General features: G+C 40.9%; 1 long non-coding RNA gene across 1 annotated transcript; it reads right to left on the bottom strand.

The window, feature by feature from the left end:
* Nucleotides 1-3669: 3669 nt before the first annotated feature.
* On the bottom strand, nt 3670-18201 carry LOC112608666. Its single transcript, XR_003116030.1, has 2 exons — nt 18054-18201; nt 3670-4016 (listed from the first exon to the last, which is right to left on the bottom strand). It is a non-coding gene; the product is annotated as an uncharacterized LOC112608666 (long non-coding RNA).
* Between the last annotated feature and the right edge of the window lie 8962 nt (nt 18202-27163).

The raw sequence follows: 27163 nt of genomic DNA on the forward strand, positions 1-27163 counted from the left end.
GGAAAAGATGAAGAATTTAGGCCTTTAATTCAGTCTACTGCAGATCTTAAATACGGATTCTCCTATTAGAATTCTTCATTGAAAATCTTGTAAATAATTAGCACCTTTTAAAGATGATGATAATATGGAACTTTTAACCTAATCTCAACAAAAGTAAAACTAAAAATATATTAACCTGGCCCTCTCAAATCCCGTTAGAACTTTGATTTTTCTGATATTTTTCTCCATGCCTGAGCTCCCACGTATCATGCACAAAGAGAAAGAGTGTAGGTCCTGTGCACATCCAAGTGCTACAGGTTTTTGCGCTTGCATAATTGCAGCAGCAAAAGCATGTATCATTGGAGAATGTTCACATTATCACTTCTAAAGCAGTTCCAAAAAAAGAACACTTCAGAAAATATTCTCAATAAGTCAATCCCCATAACATTGCCCAATCTCAAAATCAATCTCTGTTAAGTAATAGGAGAGGAGACAGTCATGAGTCTCCCTGTGGATGGGTGTCAGGCCAGAAGTGGTTGTTGCTCGCTATTGTGAAGGTTAAGAACAGTTCAGGGTCGGGCATAGTTGCTCACACCTGTAATCCTAGCACTTTGGGAGGCCGAGGCAGGTGGATCACTTGAGCTCAGGAGTTCGAGACCAGCCTGTGCAGCATGGTGAAACCCTGTCTCTGCAAAAAAACACAAAATTTAGCTGGGTGTGGTGGCACGGGCCTGTAATCCCAGTACTCGGGAGGCTGAGGCAGGAGAATTGCTTCAGCCCAGGAGGCAGAGGTTGCAGTGAGCCGAGATTGTGCCACTGCACTCCAGCCTGGGCAACAGAGACTCTGTCTCAAAAAAAAAAAAAAAACCAGTTCAGGGAAATACCCATGTAGGGAAAGGGCAGTCAAGTCCTTCATAATGTGGTTTTGGCCATAAATGGTATTTCTAGTGGCCAAGATTTTATATGAGCCTGGACAACATAACGAGACCCCCTAACTCTACAAAAATTAAAATTAAAAAATTGGCACACACCTGTAGTCCTAGCTCTTGGGAGGCTGAGCTGGGAGGAGCACTTGAGCCCAAGAGTCTGAGGCTGCATCATGCTGTGATTACATCACTGCACTCCAACCTGGGTGACAGAGCAAGAACTTATCTCAAAAAAAAAAAAAAAAAAAAAGACCGTTTTGATGCCTTGCTTTTGAAGATTACCTTAGCAATTTTATCTGCCTGAAAAACAAAAACAGAGCAGAAACAAAAAGGAAAAGGAACAAAGCTATCTCATAATATTACAAAGCATTGTTGTAAAGCTGCAGCATGTTCTGCTGTCACCCATGTCATTCAGTTAGCACCATTTCCTTATAGGAAAGAGAAAGTGAACGTAAGACATGTGATACAAGGTTAAGGCTATAGATTTAAAGCAGAAATCAGGATATTAACGCGTGAAAAATTCAGAATATATTACTACATGTAAGGTGGGATTTGGCTGATACGGGCCCTTACTGACTGTATTTGCCTTTCAGGAGTATATTGTTTGCTGCAAACAGTAGAATCCTTTATAGCTAGTCTAAGAAAAAAATAAGGTGGAGAGTTTCGTTAAGCAATAACTGATAGCTCACAGATTCTCTGGGAGGATCAGAGGCCAGACTCTGAGGCCACATAGCCAAACCCAGTGCCCAGACCACACTTTGGATGAGGTGGGAGTGGGGGTGCTTTTGGGGGTATATCACTGTCATTGTCATTAAACATCTATAATGCTCAGGATAAAGTACCAGAAGATCAGTCCCACTGTCTGTGACTGTCTGGTCACACTGCACTTGAAGAAATCCGGGTCTCATGTAGATACATATGATTCATAGAATATAGGTCACATGATTGCACTCTATACAGGAATCTGAGCATGTGTACGTTTTCTGGCTTCTACATTGAGAAGGTAGTACACAGAATGTAGAAAATTACTAAAATGAAGGAGAATCTTTGACATTGTGTGGCCACTGAAGGAGAATATCCACTACAGGAAGAAAGAAGGAAAATAAATAGTAACCAGTGTTCTATACCCTGAACTGGCAGACATGGTTAAGCCTTCAGCTTAGTAGGACTGCAACAAAAGCTGCTGCAGATCTGGAAGATGAGATGCTGCAGGATTCTTGTTGACCTCACTAAACTTCTTGACTCTCTGTTTCCTTGTCAAGACAGTTGGGCACTCCTCAGGATCTGTGGATACTTCAGGGGCTCACAATTGCAGTCTAGTCTTTGAGAAAGTAATAGTCTCTTTGAAATTATTTATTTTGTTCCTATAAAATGACTGTCCTATTGTTTGAAATTTATGTTTTTAGCTAAAAGCTTTGGTCTACTGATAAAATTACTTCTAAAAGAGGGTAAATATTCTGTGGCTGTCATTTATACCCAAATGTAGATGACCTAAAGATCCTTTCCTGCAAGCTTGCCCCTTTCCTTTAAGTTGGATGTTCTGTTACTTGCAACTGAAAGCATTAAAACTGATTGAGTACCACTTTTAAACCATCAATAACTCAAAAATACATCATCTTAAAATAAGGACAAGTGGTAGACTGGGGGCTGTGCCATGCCATCATGTTCAACTACCAGGAACAGGTTCCCCAACCTGTTGTAAGACCTCAGCTGTTATCCCTCTTTGGGAAGTTCTTTGAATATAAAGATCTACCTCAACCAAAGTCACACTCCCTTCCCTGGATGCAGCCCACACAGAATGACTGGTCAGCATGAGCACATAAAGGCTTGGCTACCTATCCCCTACTCAGGACAACTCTCAATGACCATGCCAGCATGAGAGTTTTTCATGTAGTCAGCTGGGGCCTTTGTTGTGATTACATCACAGCTCATCTTCTCCGTCTGTTCAATTCTGCCTCCTTCCCTTCCACAATTGTGGATTCCAAGGGCACCCCCTAATATACTTCCTCATACCAATCTTCATTGCAGTCTGCTTCCTGGTAAGCCTCACCTATGGTAAGTGGTATTTATTAGTTATGATTAAGTTCAGATGCAGGTGATCAACAACCAACACAATAATGGTTCAGGTAGCACAGAAATTTATTCCCCCCAAATCAAAGTCCATATCAGAGATCTAAAGGTAGTATGGTGCATCATGGTTTGGTGCAGAGATCAAGTTCTCTCAATCTTCTTGGTCCATTCTGTAGAGATTTGACTTCATGGTCCAAGATGGACCATGTTCAGTATCCACATTCTGAAGAACAAGATGGAGGAAGAAACAAGAAGAAACAAAGAGCACACTTGTGCTGTTTCTGAAAGACTCTCCCATGAGTTAAAGGGCCAAGGGAAAAACTTGTGTTTCTGTTAAAACTCCAGCAGGCATTTACTATGTCTTCAATTGTTTTCGTTTTCTTTGCCTTATGATAGTCAGGCCATACTTGGACCTGCTTTGACATCCTCATTGAACTCATGCTTACTAGAGTGGCTCCCCTCAGTTCCCACTCATTCTGCCTGAGCCAAACTCCTATTTCCTATACTTGCCCACCATTTGCTTGGCCCCAGGGTTATGCCTAGCACTTAAATTCACCACCAACATCCCTTGATACCATACATCAGAAACAAAATGTGACCTACAGCAAACCTAATGATTATAAATTGCTCTTTTCTGATCCTCCCATTTTATTGATTCTCACTCCCCAGACAAAAGACTTTAACCAAATTGCTGATTCATCAGCAATTTATTTTTTCCCATAAAGTCACCCAGCCGCCAAAACTTTCAGTTTGGCCATTTAAAATCATTTGAAATAATGGCTTTACATTTTTGGAATTTATTTATTTATATATTTCCATTTTATTTGTGCAAAAGTGCTTTCAAAGCAGGAATTGCTCTCACTGGTTGAGGACATATCTTGACTCCCTAACCTTTTCACTGGAAGTTGACAGAGATGATATTTAAAATGTATAACAAGTAAGAACATAGGCACAGACCAGTCAGGATGGATGCCAATCACAGGTAAACTGTGGGGCTGTTCCACTATACATTAGCAGCATCTTGGTCCTGGCAGTGATCATCTGATGAACATCGTGGTGTTCTGTAGTAGCAGGAGGCAGTATGATGTGATATGGTAAAGCATGCAAGATCAAATCCCAGCTCTACCCTTTACGAACTGCAGGGCCTCAAGAAGCTTTGCCTGAGCCTCAGTTTCCTTATCTGTAAAATAAGAACAATAAAGTCCTACCTTCAGAGCCTTTATTGTGAGCATTAGAGAAGATAATTCATGTGAAGGATCTGGCATAATATCTGACACATTGCAGAAAGTCCAAGCTACCTTTATATTCTTAGTTAGCAGATATGCTTATTTTCTTGAGCTCTTTGGCAAAATTTTTGTAAACTTTATCAAGCAGAATGTGCAATGTTACTTTTCATAATTTTCTTTTGAGTTCAGTTCCTGGTCATCTGATAAACAAAGATAAGTTTTAGTTGCTCTGGATGTTTGGTAAACTAAATTTAATGTTTGGTTATGAAGACTACGCTAGCCTTCTTTGGATATAATTGTTGCCTCTTTCCCTAAGATACTTAAGTTTTTATTTTGATAGCATAGTAGTTAAAAACACAAGCTTTGAAAGCTAAGTAGGTTTGTAGCCCATCTCTCCCAGTTCCTAGCTATGAAGACTTGGGCCAGTTGCTCCACCCTTCTGAGCCTAATTTCTGTCATCTGTCACATAGGTATAATACAATGCTGCTGCCTTGTAGATTCAACAATATACTTTAGAACATCTAAAACAGTGCCTAGCAGAAAGAAGAACCACTCAGTCAGCATTAGCTACTCTTATTCTGTTGTTAACTATCTCTACTTCTTATCTGAAGTAGAGGCAGTATCAATCATAAACTTAAACTATGAAGAAACCACTAAAGGAGTTTTCATTAATCTTTTCATGATACAGGGTTCTGATTTTTTAAAAGTCTTTAGTTTCTATACATAAAATACTTGTATTTATTTACAGCAGTTGTATAAATAAGGATTCAGAAATACTTATACTACACTTAGATGTGTAGAGAACATGTACAGTAAATTTTTTTTGGTATATAATGAATCAGATTTCTTTCATGTGCTCCCATTTGTCAGGCATTGTGGGGAAGGGGAACCACTAACTGTTAGGCCACTCCAATAAACTTAATCTACTGAAATAATTTAAATACCCTCTTTAGATAAGCACTAAATCTCTTTTAGTAGTTTAATCTCTCAAATTTTCACCACCTTCCTCCAGAGCCTCTGTTTTTTGTCATCTGGGTTCATAGAACAAGGACAATAGCTGGGTGTTCAGTGACAGCAGAGGTGACATGAAGTCCTCAAATCCTTGTGATGGAACCTGGACCACAGCTTTTCTTTGCCATTGAGTGGCTATTCTACAGTGCTCCCTGGTGAGTGCTCAAGGGTGACTGGTCCCATCCCTGTGCCTTCTCCTGGCCAGTGCTGCTGAAGTGCAGTGGGGTACGTCATGGTGGTTTCATCTCTCAGCTTCATCAGAACCAGGTTATGCTCTTTCAGACAGCTCAGCCTTGCCTTGGCTTTCAACTGATGCTGAAGACTCCTCTAAGACACTGCCTTTTCCCTATCCAGCCCTGACCTATAATGCCTACCTAAGCTGTGCCACTTTCACCATAGCAGACCCCATAGCAGGCCCATCTTCCTCATGCCCTTTCAGCAATATACAGGGACTTTCCATCTTTGCCACCTAGAAACCAAGGACAACTCAGGAAAACTTAACTCAGGCCCATAGTCTGTGCAAGCAGGCTGTGCCACAGAGATCTCTGCTGTGGCCGCTCCCAGTTAGTACAGAAGTTCCCTCTGGAGCCCCAAATATGAAACAAGGCAATGCCCCTCAACATGGATGCTCCCATTCTGGTCAAAGCTCAGACAGCGGGGGCTAGGCCACTTGATCCTCACCCTTCATCTCTCTTCAATCTGTTTCCCTTCTCCCCTACAATACCCTGGAACCAGAAGGGGCAACTTTCATGCTTTCCACTTCATCTAAGTCACATCCTCTCCTTCCAGACTCCAACCTCATGGTGGAATCTTAATGGTAGACAAGGTATGGGAGAAAAAAATCAGCTTACCAATTAGATGATTTTTAAATGACTGCAATACTAATTGGCTTATAGGTATTTTTGGTTTAAATAAAGCTATATTGCATAACCATTAATAAATTGTTTCTTTTATACAAGAGGGTAAAGTACTACTCTTGTATTGATAGAGACTAAGTTGCAATTCCTACTTGTCTTTGTAAAACTAAAAATAGAAAGGTCTTCCTTAGTTATCCTGCTAAAAGTAAAAAATGAGTGGTTTTCTGAATGCTAAGAAGGGTCAACTTAAAGGCGTTTTTTTCTCTTGTGGTTAGAGCAGATCTAGAGGCATTCATGGATAAAAAAGCATTTCTATCTGACCTTTTCGAAAATACTAAATTCCATGGACATGCATTTATAACAACCTTGAAAGTTCTTTTGTCAGTGAACATGAAATAGATTTCTCAAAATAAATATCTTCAAGTGGATCATAGTTAATAAAAATAAACTAATTAAGTCTCCTCTTTTTAAAAACCATGAAGAATTTACAAGGATAATAGGAAAGACCAGCTTTCTTCCTGACCCTTTTGCCTAAAAATGCTGAAAAGAGAGTCTCCTGTCTTCCCTAACACCTGGTTTTTGCTGACTCTCACCAATTCCCTTACTCCACACTCACCTATTCCCAAACAAAAGTCCAGGAGACTTAAAGTTTCATAAAAACTAAGTTTTAGATCTGATAGAAAAAAATGTTACAGAGGTTCCAAGATGGCCGAATAGGAACAGCTCTAGTCTACAGCTCCCAGCATGAGCAAGCAGAAGACGGGTGATTTCTGCATTTCCAACTGAGGTACTGGGTTCATCCCACTGGGGCCTGTCAGTCAGTGGGTGCAGCCCACGGAGCAGGGCGGGGCATCGCCTCACCCCAGAGGCACAAGGGGTTGGAGAATTCCCTTTCCTAGCCAAGGGAAGCCGCGACAGACGGACGTACCTGGAAAATCGGGACACTCCCACCCTAATACTGTGCTTTTCCAACGGTCTTAGCAAACAGCACATCAGGAGATTATATCCCACACCTGGCTTGGAGGGTCCCACGCCCACAGAGCCTTGCTCCCTGCTAGCACAGCAGTCTAAGATCAAACTGCAAGACAGCAGCGAGGCTGGGGGAGGGGCATCGGCCATTGCTGAGGCTTGAGGAGGTAAGCAAAGCCGCTGCTAAGCTCAAACTGGGTGGAGCCCACCGCAGCTCAAGGAGTCCTGCCTGCCTCTGTAGACTCCACCTCTGGGGTCAGGGCATAGCTGAACAAAAGGCAGCAGAAACTTCTGCAGATTTAAACATCCCTGTCTGACAGCTTTGAAAAGAGTAGTGGTTCTCCCAGCATGGAGTTTGAGATCTGAGAACGGACAGACTGCCTCCTCAAGTGGGTCCCTGACCCCTGAGTAGCCTAACTGGGAGACACCTCCCAGTAGGGGCCAGCTAACACCTCATAAGGCCGGGTGCCCTCTGAGACGAAGCTTCCAGAGGAAGGATCAGGCAGAAACATTTACCGTTCCATAATATTTGCTGTTCTGCAGCCTCCGCTGGTGATACCCAGACAAAAAGGATCTGGAGTGGACCTCCAGCAAACTCCAACAGACCTGCAGCTGAGGGTCCTGACTGTTAGAAGGAAAACTAACAAAAAGAGGTAATACCATTCAGTACACAGGCATGGACAAGGACTTCATGTCTAAAACACCAAAAGCAACGGCAACAAAAGCCAAAATTGACAAATGGGATCTAATTAAACTAAAGAGCTTCTGCACAGCAAAAGAAACTACCATCAGAGTGAACAGGCAACCTACAGAATGGGAGAACATTTTTACAATCTACCCATCTGACAAAGGGCTAATATCCAGAACCTACAAAGAATTCAAACAAATTTACAAGAAAAAAGCAAACAATCCCATCAAAAAGTGGGCAAAGGATATGAACAGACACTTCTCAAAAGAAGACATTTATGCAGCCAACAAACACATGAAAAAATGCTCATCATCACCCGCCATCAGAGAAATGCAAATCAAAACCCCAATGAGATACCATCTCACACCAGTTAGAATGGCAATCATTAAAAAATCAGGAAACAACAGGTGCTGGAGAGGATGTGGAGAAATAGGAACACTTTTATACTGTTGGTGGGACTGTAAACTAGTTCAACCATTGTGGAAAACAGTGTGGCGATTCCTCAAGGATCTAGAACTAGAAATACCATTTGACCCAGCCATCCCATTACTGGGTATATACCCAAAGGATTATAAATCATACTGTTACAAAGACACATGCACACGTATGTTTATTGCAGCACTATTCACAATAGCAAAGACTTGGAACCGACTCAAATGTCCATCAATGATAGGCTGGATCAAGAAAATGTGGAACGTATACACCATGGAATGCTATGCAGCCTTAAAAAAGGATGAGTTCATGTCCTTTGTAGGGACCTGGATGAAGCTGGAAGCCATCACACTGAGCAAACTATCGCAAGGACAGAAAACCAAACACCACACATTCTCACTCATAGGTGGGAATTGAACCATGAGAACACTTGGACACAGGGTGGGGAACATCACACACTGGGGCCTGTTGTGGGGTGGGGGGAAGGGGGAGGGATAGCATTAGGAGATAGATCTAATGTAAATGACGAATTAACGGGTGCAGCACACCAACATGGCACATGTATACATATGTAACAAACCTGCACTGTTGTACACATGTACCCTAGAACTTTAAGTATAATAAAAAAACGAAAAAAAGTTACAAAACCTTTTTCTCAAAAAAAAAAAAGTCTAATCTAAATGGGAATTGAGTACCACAACTCAGTATCACACCTTTCTGAAGTTTATCCATTTTCTGTAACTTACAACTTCTTCTGTATCAGTGTTCATCCTTCCTTCCCTTCCAGTAATTCTGTGGCTTGGTATATACTCATTGATCACCAAAAATTCAGCCCTTTAACATTATGTTATTTTATTGATATATACTCACTGATCACCAAACATTCAGTCGTTTAACATTATGTTATTTTATGGATATGTTAATTATTTTAATGAAAAACTTCAAATGTATAAAAAAATAGATTGTATAAGGAGCTCCCAATTACCTATCTCCCTGCTTTAACAATTATCACATAATCATCTTATTTTGACTATACCACTACCCATTTCTCCATCACCACCTTCTCCCCCAGATTGTTTTGAAGTAAGTTGTCTTATCTGTAAGTATATGTTGCTTTTGCCAGTATAACCAACTCCATTTTATGTTTGTTCCTTGGGTTCTTTGTGCAGTTTTCATCATTTGATTATCAGTTCCCATTCAGGAGTTGGTCTTCTACTTTTGAACTTGCCGTGTGCATCTCATCATGATTGTGCCTTGCTGGAATTCAGTACATGTGAAGTATGATGTCTACAACCAGAATGGAGCCAAGGGGAAAAATAAAACTGACAACATGGGTGAGAGAAATGATACCACGGTCACCCACCTGTGTGTTGAAGAAAATCTTTAATCTTGTGTAGAATGAATGTTTATGTAATTGGTTGGCTAACAGCTCCTCAAAATCTTGAGGGGTATATAATGTTTGTATTATACACTACTTTAAAATAGGAAAAACCATTACCAACCACATCTTATATACTAGACCAAAATGTCTTAGTTAATGGATTTGCATTTTATCTGCTAGGAATTTGTAACTGCCACTTAAGACTAAGACTAAAGTTTCTGTGACCACATCACCACTTTGTTTCTCAATCTTCTCGGAGGTAACAGATTATTGTTCAACCTGCTGATTTACTCTTTCTTACCCTTAAAGCAATAGCACCACCCTGTGGCAAAATTTAAAATGTTTCTTCACACTGGCAAATACAGCTTCAATCTTACAACGTTAAGATGCCAAGTGACTCTAGCGGACTGATGAAGTTTTGAGCCTCTTCTCAGATTAATGTTTTTAAATGTATAAAATACAATACATGGAATTACAAAGGAAATCAATTATATGAAAATACTGTTGTGGTCAGGTGTCCATGGACTCTAGTTAGGAAGCCATAATAGGAGGCTGGGAACATGACATTTTGGTTCCTTCAGAAGCAACTCCTCCCTATTATTCTTATAATTAAGGATAATTATTCTAGTTGAGTTTGCAGGTAGGCTTTCAGGAATTACATAATGGTTTTGGCTCCATCTCTATAAATATTTATATGGTTTATAAGAAAGGAAAGGTTGTTGGAGACAGAAGGGGGGTTTATACAATAGAATCCATCTACATAGTGAAAACATGTTGGGTTTTGTATCTAGGTCCTTTAAATTATTGAAGTTTAGATATTCTTGCCAAAAAGGAAGGATAGATTCCAGAATTCTCCTGAAAGGGTAGTCTCAGGGCATAAGGGCTTATCCTGAATGCTTTTATGAGGCTTACAAAGTAAGGCAAACTGGACAATTAATGTTTTACAGCCTGTACATTAATTAACATTAATTAATGTAATTAATGTTATTCAACCCTGCTCAGTAAATTCTGCTCCAGATGCCTCAGAATTAAGTTCCCGCCTAGGGCTAATGAAATAAGTCTAGGTGCCACTAGAGGGCACTGTGAGGACTCTGTTGCTAGTTAGGTGAGGAGAGCTATTGGATGGCTGCCCCGTGCAATGGCGACTCAAGGATGAGGCAGGGGTGCAGGAAGGAAGACAGTTAACATTGCAGATCTTAGGTTATAAGTAAATAGTAGTAATAAAGGCTTACCAAATATTTCAGGCTCCCCCATCTACTGGGTACATGGTAGGGTTGTACTTCTTAATCCTCCTGTAGTGGGTGGGACCATATGATTGGCCCTGGCCAACAGCCAATAAGTTGTCAGCAGGGATGGTATGTATCTCTTTTCTCCTCCTTCTCCCTCTTTTTCTTCTCCTCCTTCTTCTTCTTTCTTAAACTTTGTAGAGACAGGGTCTCACTATGTTTCTAAGGCTGATCTTGAACTCGTGGCCTCAAGCAATCCTCCTGCTTAGGCCTTCCAGAATACTGGGATTACAGACATGTATCTGTTCTTCACCAAGCATTGAGTTGTTGGTGCCAGACCCTCCAGAGTTCTCTTTCCCCTTGATATAGGTACTAACAATATTCAAGATGGTAGCTATTCTGTCAGCCTGGGTCCCTGACTAACTACAATGGGCAGAGTCCCCCAGCTGATCCACAGTAGACAAGTAATGTGATTGAAAAATAAATCTCATCTAAAACCACAGGCATCCGGGGATTAATGCTTACTGCAGCAGAGCATACACAACTTTGACTATCACAGCTAGGTACTCAACCAAGTATCTGCATATTCGATCCTCTCAATATATTTATTTTTTCCTTTTTTCAGATGAGAAAATTGAGACTTAGAAACTGTAAGGACTTACCCAAGGTCATGGAGCAAGGTAAGTCCTTTGACCTTATATCATGCTTCTTAATTACTGTGTTATACTATATACCATGACCAGTTAGAATCTGTGTCACATGTTCCCAATAAAGAAAAGAGAAATTCATGGAGCCACAAACGCAAGAGGAAGGATCACTTAAGCTAGCTTCTAGCCTATGGATCTTGGGACACCCTCAATATTTAGCAGATAAGAGTGCTACCAATCTCTCCACTAACTTGAACTGGATTCGTCTTATTTCTCCACAAACTCTACCCTGGTTTTGCGAATCTTCCACCCAGATCCCTTGCCTCCAGTTCCTGCCTCCTCCAGTCATCTCACTTCTCACACTGCCTTCCACATCACCTTTTAAGTCATCATCTTAGCTCCCACTAGGACCACCTAGGGAGCTTTTCAAGTACACATGCATAATTCATATAGGGCCTGAGCAAGTCTTTTGTTCATATGTGGCTACAATGGAAGACCCTAATATGAAAGACTCTGATTTTCATGTTTCTATACTATCAGGTCCCAGTTAACCTTTTCTCACTTATTGTCCACACAGTGCTCCACAGGTCAGTTACAATAGAGATTATTATCCCTTGAATAAAACATTAAGAATATATTTATGTCCCCAGGCCTCTGCTCCAGTTGTTCCCTTTCCCTGAAATTTCTTCCTCATCCTCATCAGTAAAAATTCTACCATCACTCAAATGTTTCCACCTTCGTGTAGTCTCCCCTTGCTGCCCCAAGTCACAATTCAGACTTGATTCCTTGGGCTCTTCCAGTATTCAGCTTCTATCTGTACCAGAGTTTTGATAATTCTGTCTTTATTACATTTATTTATACATGTCTGTCTTCCCCACTAACCTGTCAACTCCTGAAGGGAGGGGGCCCAGTGTTTTGTTTTTGTTTTTGTTTTTTGCCCAGTGTTTTGTGTGTGTGTGTGTGTTGGGTGGCGGGGTAGGGGGAAGGGATTGGATTTATTTTTAATAAGAAAGGCTGAATTGAGAGCTTACAGTTTTTTTCCTAAAATTTAATAACAGTACTAGTAAAACCCTACCCTCCTCAGCTGACCTTCTTTCAAGTATAAGAGTACAAAGCTTCTAGGTAAGCTGCTTTTATGACGTAAGAGCATGACTGATAGCACCAAACCTGTTTAAATTCACTGAGAGCCAGGTGAGGTCACATAGCAGAGGCATCTCATCTGAGCATGTTTTCAGACTCCAAGTATTTTCAGTGTTATTTTATCTTGGGATTCCACAAATACCTCCCACAATGCTTAATATCTAGCAAATACTCATTATACTTTAAAATGCAACTTACTTTTATGAATTTACGTATTTATTCATTTATTCCACAAATATGTATTGGAGTGCTGACACTGAGTTCTTACTTTGAGCAAGGCACCAGAGACAGACAAAACGTCAGCCTTCATTAAGTCTACATTCTAGTGGAGGAGGCAAACAATAAACAGGATGAGTAGGTTATGTATGTAGTATGTTAGAAGATAAGTGCTAAGGAGAAACATAAAGCAGAGATGGTAGATGAGCATCAGTCTGAGTGATTTGTGTGCACATTAAAGTTTGAGAAGCTGTACTCTAAATGGAGCCATCTTTACAGGGATTCTTTACAGAATAATGAATAGAGATACATTCCAAATCCCAAAACAACTATTTTGGGAAGCAAAGAGATCCCAGGTCAGTTTCTTGAAAATTCAGAGCCAAATGCTGACAGGACACCAGTATAAACTCCCAATGGAATCACAGAACTTCCTAAGAACTTTTCCTCATATTTTTTAGACAAGTATGTATATACATATGTGTGCTTAATTGATGTGTGATTAGAAAAAAGGAACTAACATTGTTGTTGTTGTTGTTTAGTGCTTTGCTGTGGTTTAGATGTGGTTTGTTCCCTCCAAGGCACAAGTTGAAATTTGGTTCCTAAAGTAATGGTGTCAAAAGATGGTAGGGTCCATAAGAGGTGTTTATGTCACAGGGGTTCAACTCTCATGAAGGGATTAATGCCATTCTCACAAGAGTCAGTTAGTTCTCATGGGAGGGAACCTTATTATCACAAGAGTGGGTTATTATAAAGGTGAGTTCAGCTTTCTTGTTTCACTCTTGCTTCTTTTCTTGCCATGCGATCCCTTGTTTTTCCACCGTGTTAAGAAGCACCATAAGGCCCTCAACAGATTCAGGTCTTCAATCTCAGACTTCCCAGCCTCCAGAACCATAAGCCAAAATACTTACCTTCTCTTCTCTTCTCTCTTCTCTTCTTCTTCTTCTTCCTCTTCCGCCTCCTCCTCCTCCTCCTCTTTCTTCCTCTTTCTTCTTCTTCTTCCTCTTTATTAACTTAAGGGGCACATGTGCAATTTTTTCATATAGGTAACCTCATGTCATGGGGGTTCATTGTACAGATTATTTTGTCACCCAGGTATTAAGCCTAGTATACCCATTAGTTATTTTTTCTGATCCTCTCCCTTCTCCCACACTCCACTCTCCAATAGGCCCCAGCATGTGTTGTTTCCCTCTATGTGTGCATGTGTTCTCAATATTTAGCACCCACTTATAAGTGAGAATATGCAATATTTGGTTTTCTGCTCCTGTATTAGTTTGCTAAGGATAATGGCCTCCAGCTCCATCCATGATCCTGCAAAGGATATGATCTCATTCTTTTTTATGGCTGCCTAGTATTCCATGGTATAGATATACCACATTTTCTTTATCTGAGTCTATTATTGATGGACATTTAGGTTGATTCCATGTATTCACTATTGTGAATAGTGGTGCAGTGAACATATACGTGCATGTGTTTCTATGATAGAATGATTTATATTCCTTTGGGTATATGCCCAATAATGGGATTGCTGGGTTAAATAGTAGTTCTGTTTTTAGCAATTTGAGGAATCACCCCCTGCTTTCCACAATGGTTGAACTAATTTACCCTCCCACCACTAGTGTATAAGTATTCTTTTTCTCCTTGCCAGCATCCATTATTTTTTGACTTTTTAATTGTAGCCATTCTGACTGCAAACCTCTTTTCTTTATAGATTGTCCAGTCTCAGGTATTCTGTTATAGCAACCAAAAACAGACTAAGACATGCCTGTTGGCCAGGCACAGTGGCTCACGCCTGTAATCCCAGCACTTTGGGAGGCTGAGGCGGGCAGATCATGAGGTCAGGAAATCGAGAGCATCCTGGCTAATACAGTGAAACCCTGTCTCTACTAAAAATACAAAAAAATTAGCCAGGCGTGGGGGCAGGCGCCTGTAGTCCCAGCTACTCAGGAGGCTGAGGCAGGAGAACGGCGTGAACCTGGGAGTTGGAGGTTGCAGCGAGCCAAGATTACGCCACTGCACTCCAGCCTGGCCAACAGACCAAGACTCCATCTCAAAAAAAAAAAATTGCCTGTTATATGGCATTGTGTTACTATAACAGGAATAAACCTTAGTCCAGAAACAAGGATAAATCAGAAAGATTACAGTTCCATTTAATCAAATTAAATTCATTTTGATGCCAAAAATATATGTATTACATTTTTTAGAATTGGGGGTCACATTCTGTTGCCTAAGCTGGAGTGCAGTGGTGCTGTCACAGCTCACTGCAACCTCAAATTCCTGGGCTCAAGTGATCCTTCTGCATCAGCCTCCCATGTAGTTAGAATTACAGGCATGTGCCACCATGCCCAGTTATTTTTTAAGAAACCTTTTCTGTAGAGACAGAGTCTTAGTATGTTGTTCAGGCTGGTCTCAAACTCCTGGCTTCAAGTGATCCTCCCACCTTAGCCTCCCCAAATGCTGGGATTACAGGTGTGAGCTACCACATTCAGCCTGTATTACTTTTTTAATCAGGAGAAAAAAAACTATGTCTCTGTGTCCCATATTGCTTAGTCATTATTGAGCCCCTTTCCCTGTATCAGATACCACAGGAAACGTGTATCAGCCCCACTTCACATCCTCTAAGCCTCAGCTCAGATTCCAGCTGTAACAAAAAGGTCCCTGAAGGCTTCCACCTCTTTGCACTGACAGTATCTCACCTCAGACTTAACCTTTGTTTTTCTCACTTCCTGCTTCAGGGCTTCTCTGACTCCTTGCTATGTGTGCCCATAGGTGCCTACTCAGCACTTACCAGACACACAAACCGAGAGGTTGTTGCCCCAACTTGTAGGGGGCAGAAGCAGATGAATGAATGCTTCTCTTGCTTGTTCCTTGACCCTTCAAGAGAACAATTTTTGAGGCTGTAGCTGTAACCAACTAAATAATGCAACCTCATATTAACTTTCCTTTACTTTCTGTCTCATACTCTTGTTCCATTGGATTAATTCCTAAGTAAATTACCTGCATCCAAGCCCTTACCTCAAACTGTGACTTCAAGGTAATATCCAACTGAGTAACACAAAAGTTTCCATGAGTCTTAGCAAAAGAAAAATAAATAGAGAACCCTCTCCAGGCTTTAATCCACGTAAGCCACCACTGAGATGTTCATTACCCAAGCCCACTAGTCTCCTAGAAGTATGTAGTTAACATACCACTTTCTTTTGGGCACAGTAATATTTTCCAGGGCTGGGAGCCTCAGTATTACCATCCAGTCCCACCTATATTTCCACACCTGTGGAAATCTACACACCAGAACAGTAGCTCCCAATTCTCATGGAACATCTTTCATCTCTTTCATCAAGTTAGCAGAAATACCCATTCTGTTTCTACATCTTTGCATGCAAGGACTCCCACCTTCTCCTCCTCCTTGCCACCCTCCCTGCCTAATACAATCTCCTTGATGAATTGAAGCTTTCACAAAACACAAGAGAAGTCTTTGTCTTTGAACAACTGCTTTTCTCCTACTAGATAATCCCCAAGGAAAAGGTACATAATGGATCTTCTTGGAAATAGGAAAGAGAAAAAAAGAAAAAGAAAAAAAACCCATATGAATTAATATCACAAGAAGGGTTCCTTAGCTGGGTGCATGTCTCTGTCTCTACAGAGATCATTTAGGACCTATTCTACAGTAACTTGAAGCTTCAGAGCCAGCAAAAGTCCCACCTGGCTCCTTCTAGCACAGCGTGCACCTGTGGCCTAAAACAGAGCCCACGCTGGAAGGTGATACCTGATCCCACTGCTGCTGGGGTGGGAGGTTTCAGCTAGCCATAGTGCTTGCATCTGTTTATTAAAAGCTGTTCTAGGCCGGGCGCGGTGGCTCACGCCTGTAATCCCAACACTTTGGGAGGTCAAGGTGGGCGGATCACAAGGTCAGGAGATGGAGACCATCCTAACACGGTGAAACCTCGTCTCTACTAAAAGTACAAAAAAAAAATTAGCCAGGCGTGGTGGCGGGCACCTGTAGTCCCAGCTACTTGGGAGGCTGAGGTGCACACTGCGCTAGAAGGAGCCAGGTGGGACTTTTGCTGGCTCTGAAGCTTCAAGTTACTGTAGGATAGGTCTTAAATGATCTCTGTGGAGACAGAGACATGCACCGAGCTCAGGAATCCTTACTAGACTATCATTTCACATTCTGCATGTTTTACACAAGTACTGGAAAAAAATACATTTCTGTCATAAAAAATTCAAACCATATAGAAGTATAGAGAGTAAAAGTGAAAGTCCTTTCTCCTAATCTCAAAGACACTCCTCTTCTAGAAATAAAGCACTCTCTTCCCTAGGAGGGACACATTTTCCTACACATGTGTTATACACAGTACAGGTTTTGTTTTTTATAAAATGGAATCAAACCAACGATATGCCTTTTTCACTTTAGAGTATGAATTGGTGGATTGTCACCACTGTAAATACCTGGTTTCTAATCTCAACTGGATAAAGGTTGACAATTCTTTTCTTTTCTGTTCTTATATTTATCTTTGTTCATTTCCCTCCCCTCTCACCCCACCATTCCCATGGCTTCTTCTAAACCGTTGACTCTTTCCTCAAACTCTTGCCCTCTCACTTATAGACAACATTCTCCCTAAGAAATAGCAACCATGGCCAGGTGTGGTGGCTCTTGACTATAAATCTCAGCACTTTGGGAGGCCAAGGCAGGAGAGTTGTTTGAACCCAGGAGTTTAAGACCAGCCTAGGCAACATGGCAAGACCCGATTCTACAAGAAATAAAAATAAATAAATAAATTAGCCAGACATGGTGGTGCACACCTGTGGTGCGAGCTCCTCAGGACAATGAGGCAGGAGGATCACTTGAGCCCAGGAAGTCGAGGCTGCAAGTGAGCTGAGATCACACGACTGCACTTCAGCCTGGGTGACAGAGTGAGACCCTATCTCTAAATCAATAAATAATAAAGACATAGAGATTATTAGTTTTTTGTTGTTGTTGTTGTTTTTAAGATGAAGTCTCACTCTTGCCCCCAGGCTGAAATACAATGGCGTGATCTCAGCTCACTGCAACCTCTGCCTCCTAGGTTCAAGCAATTCTCCTGCCTCAGCCTCCTGAGTAGCTGGGATTACAGGTGCCTGCCACCACACCTGGCTAATTTTTGTATTTTTAGTAGAGACAGGGTTTCACCATGTTGGCCAGGCTGGTTTTGAACTCCTGACCTCAGGTGATCCTCCCTCCTCGGCCTGATCATTAGTTTTAAAAAATTCCTTCAATTACTGCCTACCTACCACTTCAACTGCAGACTTACCTCACATGCATCTCATCCAGGCTCTCTCCCTTTTCAGTAAAAGCATGTCCATTTTTTTCCTTCATGTTCTATCCTCTCTATTTGTTCTTTGCATCCCATTCCCACGCCAGGGACAGCTTGAGAGCCAGAAAGGCTAAGTTCCAGTCTTGTTCTGCCGCTTTCTAATTGTATGACTTCAGACAAGTTAACTTCTTTGAGAGTAGGAAATGTTCTGACCCACAATCAATGAATCACTTGTGATGATGCTAATCAAAAAGGTCTTTTATTATTCTCAAAGAGTTAAGTAGGTGTTAACCCTATCCAGTGCTGGAGCTAATTTAGTGAGAGGTGGGAGTATATGAGAAGGAGAATATTCACTGGTCCAGCCATTATGACTTATCTTTCTATCACATTTTCTTTATTTTTAATGATACATCATTTTCTCCATTAAAAAAAAAATTGGTAAAGATCGAGTAAATGCCACAAGCTTAGAATGTTGCACTAAATTGTTATGTAAATCAAATCAACGTCTTTAAAACAAATCAGAGCTCTAAGAAACTTTATAGGAAAACAAAAAGAAACCAATAAACATAAAGCCATATTTTTATACAAAGTATATACAGTGTGTATATACTATGTATCTTCTTTTTTCCATATAAATATTTCAGCATGTCTTAAAGTATGGTGGGTGTTTTTCCAAGATGGCAGATTGGAGGCATCGTTAGCATGCCTCTCCCAGTTGGAAAGACAAAGTACTGTGTAGAGATTCACACTGTGAACTTTATTTCAAGAAGCAACACAGGAACAGGAAAACTGATGGAAACCAGACCCTTTGAAAGAAGCAGCAGGCTGCAGCCTACACCATGAGCCAGGTGTAAACCTGAAAATCCCCAGAGTGTGAGCAGGGAGAAGCTGCCTCTGGGATATACATTTCCATTGGAGAACCTGGCAATCCAGGCCATGAGGGAAGCTTTTTAACCCTACCCAGTGCTAGAGCTAATGTAGTGAATGGTGGGGAGTATATGAGAAGGAGTAGCATTGGGACATGCTGTGTGTGCACTCCCAGTCTCCAGTGGGGACAGAGGGAAGCCATTCTTGATCCTGCCTCACAGGGTACTTCACTTTAGAAGTCAGCCAGCTAATTCAGGCAGCAGTCACAGGATGAGAGAAGCTCCCAATGGAGATTAAGCAGGAGCTGGGTGCCCCTGCTTCTTGGGCAGACCAGGAGGATTGTGGCCTGAGAGCCTCAATATCCATCTCCATGGGGAAGTCTTATGGTCTGCGGCAGTTTTGAATTCTGAGCATAGGCTGCCTGGAACCCAGTGAGCTGCTGCTAGTGGAACATTCCAGGTGTGAGACCTGCCTTGCCAAGTGCATGGAAACTGGGTGGGGCTTACTGCCACCTGCTGCTCCCCACTCCCCTTGTAGACTCTTCTGTGCAGCAGAAGCCACTGTACTCCCCCATGGAACATTACTCCAGCAGCCAGAGAACTGCCCTCTGATCCTCACTGGGGCCGCTGCTTGTGTCTGCACACCAAGAACCAGAACATGGACTTGCCTGACCCAGCCCCTACCTAGCTTTGCCCATCCACCCATGCTGGTCACATAACACAAAGGACAGAAACTGTTGGGAGCCTTATGGCCCCGCTCGTTGCCTGAGATATCAGAGTACTTCCCCTGGGTAACGAAAGGCAAGCACAAATGAAGGTCACATTTCAGGAAATACTTGAATGAAGGAAGAGAGGTGGCTTGGCACATGAGCACAGAGTTTAGGAAGTGTTGTGATGAAAGGATCAAAGCTGGAAGTCAGCTGATACAGCCACTACAGAATCTTCAGGCAGAAGAACACAGTGCTCAGGAAGGCAAAAACTTGTGTATGACCTCAGCTATCACAATTGCTTGTATCACCTTCACTAACCAGGAGGTCCTAAGTCTGTCCACGTGACCAGTTCATTACTACTACAGCTGGCATTTGAGAAAGCCAACACACCAAGGCTATTTATAACCAAGGAATCTCACAGAGTCTATATCACTCCCCAGCCACCTCTATCTGATCTGGTGCTGGTACCCAGTGCTGGGAGACTTGAGGACAGGTCACATCATTGGATCCCTTGCAGACATTCCCCAGCACCGGCCTGGAGGATGGCAGCCCAACTGGGCAGCTAGACACAGAGGAGCAGCAGCATTCACAGTAATCTGGCCTTCAGAGACTCCTACTTCTGGGGAAAGGGGGGTACACCACATCAAGGGAGCACCCCCATAGGACAAAAGAATCCAGGTGGCAAGCCATGAGTCCCAGGACTTTCTTCTTGTGTGAAGTTTGTTTCAGCAGAAGTACAGATGCAGTGCTGAGCCCAGTGGGGGAAAGTCTGTGACTCTACCCCAACAGGCAGCCCTGGTGCTCATGAAGGGTCTTGGAGAAGGGGATTTCTTCTTCCCCTCACCCACCACTGCAGACACAGCTGGGACTTCTCCCATAGGAGCTCAGCATGGGTGGAAACAGTAGACAGCCTTTTGGGAATACTTTAGGGTGACTGCATCCCCACAGAAGGAGTACCCTCCAGGTTCAGACCTGCATGAGGGGTAGAGGCTACCATCCCTGTCTACATGGAATATCGACATTCCTGCAAATGAAAAGAAGTGCCTGTCTGATCTGAATAGCCAGAACACTGGGTCAGGAGTGTGACTGGAAGGTGGATAACTTTTCTGCTGGACTGGCAGGGAAGCTGAGGTGGCTCCCACTTTTCCTCCTGAGAAGACATCAGTGTGTTTCACTGAGAGCTCCCCCAGTGACTTCTGTCAAGGCTGGGACCTCTGCCCACCATTGGGTATTGAATTTACCCAACTGCTTTAGCCACAGCCAGTGTTTAACCATGGACACCTGCTCTACTGGCCTGAAGCCTGAACTGTTCAACCCAGTAAATAAAATACTGGGGGAAAAATAAATAAAAAGTGCACACCACTGGGGAGTGAGATAAGCTTCAAGAGGCCTCTGCCATTCCCACAAGAGACAGTGAATCTGTTCACACACCATGCATATTGCTACTACACCCAGCATCTGAGAAAGCCATCCTAAAAAGACTCTCCATAACTAAGAAACTCGTAAAGAATGTTTAACCCTGAAAGCATTCATAGCTGAATTAGGTTATTAAAAAAAAAAACAAAACTGTAATCATTAAAGTCACATCCTCAAGGGAGAAAAAAAATTAAAAAATAAATACAGTTGAATAAAAAATAAGTTCAAAAATAATTAGAAGGAATAGTATACTCAAATGAGAAGGAACCAGAAAAATAAATCTGGCAATATGACAAAACAGGGTTCTGTAATATCCCCAGAAGATCACACTAGCTATCCAGTAATGGATCCAATCCAAGACGAAATCCAGGCCAGGCATGATGGCTCACGCTGTAATCCTAACACTCTGGGAGGCCAAGGCGAGCAGTTTACCTGAGGTCAGGATTTCAAGACCAGCCTGAACAACATGGTGAAACCCCGTCTGTACTAAAAATACAAAAATTAGCTGGGCATGGTGGTGGACACCTTTAATCCCAGCTACTTGGAAGGCTGAGGCGGGAGAATTGCTTGAACCTGGGAGGCGGAGGTTGCAGCAAGCCAAAATCCTGCTACTGCACTCCAGTCTAGGCAACAGAGTGAGACTCCATCTCAAAAAAAAAAAAAAAAGAAAAAGAAAAAAGAAATCTGAAATACCAGATAAAGAATTCAAAAGCTTGATTAATAAGTTACTCAAGAAGATACAAAAGAAATGTGAAAACCAACATAAAGAAATTTTTAAAACATTCAGGATATGGATGAAAAATTTTCTAAACAGATATATGTATTTTTAAAAAAAACCAACCAGAATTTTTGGAAATGAAAGACACATTTAGGGGATTACAAAATGCAGAAGAAAGTTTTAACAATAGACTAAACCAAGTAGAAGAAAGAATTTCAGAGCCCAAAGACAAGGCTTTTGAGTTAACCCAACAGACAAAACTAAAGAAAAAAAGAATTAAAAGAAATGAACAAAGTCCCCAAGAAATATGGAATTATGTACAATGGCCTAACCTAAGATTCCTTGGTGTTCCTGAGGGAAAAGGAAAAGCCAAAAGTCTGGAAAATTTATTTGAGGGAATAGTTGAGGAAGACTTCCCTGGCCTTGCTAAAGATTTAGACATCCAAATACAAGAAGCTCAAAGAATTCCTTGGAGATTCATTGCAAAAAGGACATCAGCAATACATACAGTCATCAGGCTGTCTAAAGTCATCATGAATGAAAACTTCTAAGAGCAGTGATACAAAAGCATCAGGTAACCTACAAAAGATAACCTTTCAGACTAACAGCAGACTTCTCAGTAGAAACCTTACTAGCCAGAAGGAATTGGGGTCCTATCTTTAGCCTCTTTAAACAGAATAGCTGTTAGTCAACAATTTTCAATCCAGCAAAACTAAGTGTCATAGAAGAAAAAGAAGTTGTCTTTTTCAGACAAGCAAATGCTGAGGGAGTTTGTCACTACCAGACTAGCCCTACAAGAAATGCTAAAATGAGTTCTAAATCTTGAAATAAAAGGTCAGTGTGCACCAGAATAGAACTTTTCAAAGCAGAAAAGTCACAGGGCCTATAAAACAATAACACAGTGAGGAAACCAAAGTATCTAGGTAACAATCAACATGATGACTGGAATAGTCATTATTAACATTAAATTCAAATGTTCTAAATGCTCCACTTAAAAGATACAGATTGGCAGAATGGATTTAAAAAATCACAATCCAAATATCTGCTGTCTTCAAGAGACTCACCTAATGCATAAGGATTCATATAGACTCAAAGTAAAGGAGTGAAAAAAGATATTCCATGCAAATGGAAACCAAAAGCAAGCAGGAGTAGCTATTATTGTATAATGACCACAGAAGGTCGTTATACAATAATAATATAATCGATCCAACAAAAAGATATTACAGTCCTAAATATATATGCACCTAACTCTTGAGCTCCCAGATTCATAAAACAATTACTATTAGACCTAAGAAAAGAGCTCAACAGCAATACAATAATCGTAGGGGACTTCAACACTCCACTGACAGCACTGGATAGATCATTGAGGCAGAAAATAAAAAATAAACACTAGAAATAAAGTTCACTCTAAAACAAATGGGCCTAATGGATATTTATGGAACGTTCTACACAGGAACTGCAGAATATACATTCTTCTCATCAGCACATGGAACATTCTCCAAGATAGGCCATATGATAGGCCACAAAGCAATAAACTTTTAAAAATTGGAATTATATCAGATATCTTCTCAGACCACAGTGGAATAAAACTAGAAATCAACTCCAAAAGGAACCCTCAAAACTATACAAATACATGGAAATAAAACAACCTTCTCCTGAATGATGTCTGGATTAACAATTAAATCAAGATGGGAATTTTAAAATTCTTCAAATGAATGACAGTAGTGACATGAGTTATCAAAACCTCTGGGATAGAGCAAAAGCAGTGCTAAGAGAAAAGTTTATAGTGCTAAATGCCTGCATCAAAAAGCCTGAAAGATCACAAATTGACAACCTAACATCACACCTCAAGGAACTAGAGCAACAAGAAAAAAACCCAAAGCTAGCAGAAGAAAATAAAAAATAAAGATAAAAGCAGAACTATATGAAATGGAAACAAAAAATACAAAAGATCAATGAAACAACAAGTTGGTATTTAAAAAGATAAACAAAATTGATAGACCATTAGCTAAATTAACCAAGAAGAGAGAAAACTCAAATAAGGTCAACTAGAAATGAAAATGGAGACATTACAACTGACACCACAGAAATACAAATGATCATTTGAGATGACTATGAACAACTCTATGCACACAAACTAGAAAATCTAGAGGAAATGGTTAAATTCCTGGAAGCATACAACTCTTCTACCTTGAATTAGGAAGAAATAAAAATCCCTAACAGGCCAATAACAAGCAGTAAGATTGAATCAGTAACAGAAAAAAAAAATGCCAACAACAACAAAAACTCCAGGGCCAGATAGATTCACAGCCAAATTCAACCAGACATTCAAAGAAGAATTCGGGCTGGGTGTGGTGGCTCATGCCTGTAATCCCAGCACTTTGGGAGGCCAAGGTAGATGGATCACCTGAGGTCAGGGGTTCAAGACCAGCCTGGCCAACAAGGTGAAACCCTGTCTCCACTAAAAATACAAAAATTAGCCAGGTGTAGTGGTGCACCCCTGTAGTCCCAGTTACTTGGGAGGCTGAGGCATGAGAATCACTTGAACCCAGGAGGCGGAGGTTGCAGTGAGCTGAGATCATGCCATTGCACTCCAGCCTGGGTGACAGAGTGAGACTCTGTTTCAAAAAAGAAAAAAAAGAAGGAGGAGGAGAAGGGGGGCGTGGAGAAGAAGAAGGAGGAGGAGTAGGGGGAAGAAGAAGGAAGGAGAAGGAGGAAGGAGGAGGAAGGAGAAGAGGAAGAAGGAAGGAGAAGAAGGAGGAAGGAGAAGAAGGAAGGAGGAGGAAGGAGAAGAAGAAGGAGGAAGGATAAGATGAAGAAGAAGGAAGAAAAGGAAGGAGGAGGAGGAGGAAGGGAGGAGGAGGAAGAAGAAGGAAGAGGAGGAGGAGAAGAAGAGGAAGAAGAATTGGTACCAACCCTACTGAAACTATTCCAAACGATTATGGAAGAAGGAATCCTCCCTAATTCATTCTATGACACCAATATCACCCTGATACCAAAGCCAGGTAAGGACATAATGAAAAAAGAAAACTAAAGACCAATATGGCTAATAAACAGATGCAAACATTCTCAACACAATAAAATACTAGCAAACCAAATCCAACAGCACATCAGAAAGAAAATTCACCATGATCAAGTGGGTTTCATACCAAGGATGCAGGGATGGTTCAACATATGCAAGTCAATAAATGTAATTCACTACATAAACAGAATCTAAAACAAAAACCATATTATTATCTCAATAAATGCAGAAAAAGCATTTGGTAAAACCCACCTTCCATTTATGATTAAAAACCCTCAACAAACTAGGCATAGAAGGACATATCTCAAAACAGTAAAAGCTATTATGACAAACCCACAGCCAACAACATATGAATGGGGAGAAGTTGAAAACATTCCCCCTAAGAACTAGAACAGGACAAGAATACCCACTTTCACCACTTCTATTCAACATGGTACTGAAAGTGGTAGTCAGACTAATCAGGCAAGAGAAAGAAACAAAGGGCACACCAATGGGAAAAGAGGAAGTCAAACTATCTGTTTGCCAATGACATGATTGTACACCTAGAAAACCCTAAAGACTCCTCCAGAAGACTCCTAGATTTGATAAATTAATTCAGTGAAGTATCAGGTTACGAAAATCAATGTACACAAATCAGTAGCATTGTTATACAGCAACAATGACCAAGTTGATTAAATCAGGAACTCAATTCCTTTTACAATTAGCTGAAAATAATAAAATAAAATACCTAGGGGTGTACTTAACCAAGAAGGTGAAAAAGCTCTACAAGGAGAAAGACAAAACACTGCTGAAGGAAATCATAGATGACACAAACAAATGGAAATACATCCCATGCTCTGGATTGGAAGAATCAATACTGTGAAAATGACCATAGTGCCCAAAGGAATGTACAGATTCAATGCAATTCCTATGAAAATACCCACATCAAGCCAGCCTAGGTGGCTCATGCCTGTAATCCCAGTACTTTCGGAAGCCAAGGCGGGTGGATTACCTTAGGTCAGGAGTTCAGGATGAGCCTGGCCAACATGGTGAAATCCTGTGTCTACTAAAAAATACAAAAATTAGCTGGCATGGTGGTGGGTGCCTGTAATCCCAGCTACTCGGGAGGCTGAAACAGAAGAATTCCTTGAACCTGGGAGGCAGAGGTTGCAGTGAGCTGAGATCATGCCATTGTACTCCAGCCTGGGCAACAACAGTGGAACTCCGTCTCAAAAAAGAGGGGGAAAGAAAAAAAAAAGGAAGAAAATACTCACGTCATTTTTCTAATAAAATTAGGAAAAAAATCCTAAAATTCATATGGAATAAAAAAAAAAAAGAGCCTGAGTTACCAAAACAATCCTAAGCAAAAAGAACAAGTCCAAAGGCATCACATTACCTAATTTCAAATCATAATTATACTACGAGGCTATGGTAACCAAAACAGCATGGTACTGGTGTAAAAGTGGATACATGGACCAACTGAACAGAATAGAGAACCCAGAAATAAAGCCAAATACTTACAACCAATGGAAATTTGACAAAACATACAAAAATATAAATTGAGGAAAGCATGCCCTATTCAATAAATGGTGCTGGGATAACTGGCAAGCCACATGTAGAAGAATGAAACTGGACCCCTGTTTCTCAGCATATACAAAAATCAACTAAAGATGAATTAAAGACTTTAAGACCTGAAACCAAAGACATTCTAGAAGAAAACCTAGGAAAAACTCTTCTGGACATTGGCCTAAGAAAAGAATTTATGACCAAGACCCCCAATGTGAATGCAACAAAAACAAAAACATGTAAATAGAATCAAATTAAATTTAAAAAGCTTCTGCACAGCAAAAGAAATAATCATCAGCATAAGCAGACAACCCACGGAATGGTATAAAATATTTGCAAAGAGGACTAATATCCAAAATCTACAAGGAACTCAAACAAATCAGCAAGAAAAAAAACAAATAATCCCATCAAAAAAGTAGGCAAATGTCGTGGATACTTCTCAAAAGAAGATATACAGACGGCTAACAAAGATATGAAAAAATATTCAACATCACTAATCATCAGGGAAATGCAAATAAAAACCACAGTGAGATACCACCTTGCCTGAACCAGAATGGCCATTATTGAAAAATCAAAAAAAAAAAAAAAGATGTTGGCGTGGATGTGGTGGAAAGGGAACATTACAACCTCTATGGAAAACGGAATGGAGGTTTCTCAAAGAACTAAAAGTAGATCTACCATTTAACCCAGCAATACCACTACTGGGCATCTACCCAAAGGAATGTAAGTCAGGCATTATATCAAAAGACATTTGTATGCATGTGTTTATCACAGTTCAATTCACAATTGCAAAGATATGGAACCAACCTATGTGCCCATCAACTGATGAG

Source organism: Theropithecus gelada, chromosome 15, assembly GCF_003255815.1.
Source record: "Theropithecus gelada isolate Dixy chromosome 15, Tgel_1.0, whole genome shotgun sequence".
Classification (NCBI taxonomy): Eukaryota; Metazoa; Chordata; class Mammalia; order Primates; family Cercopithecidae; genus Theropithecus; species Theropithecus gelada.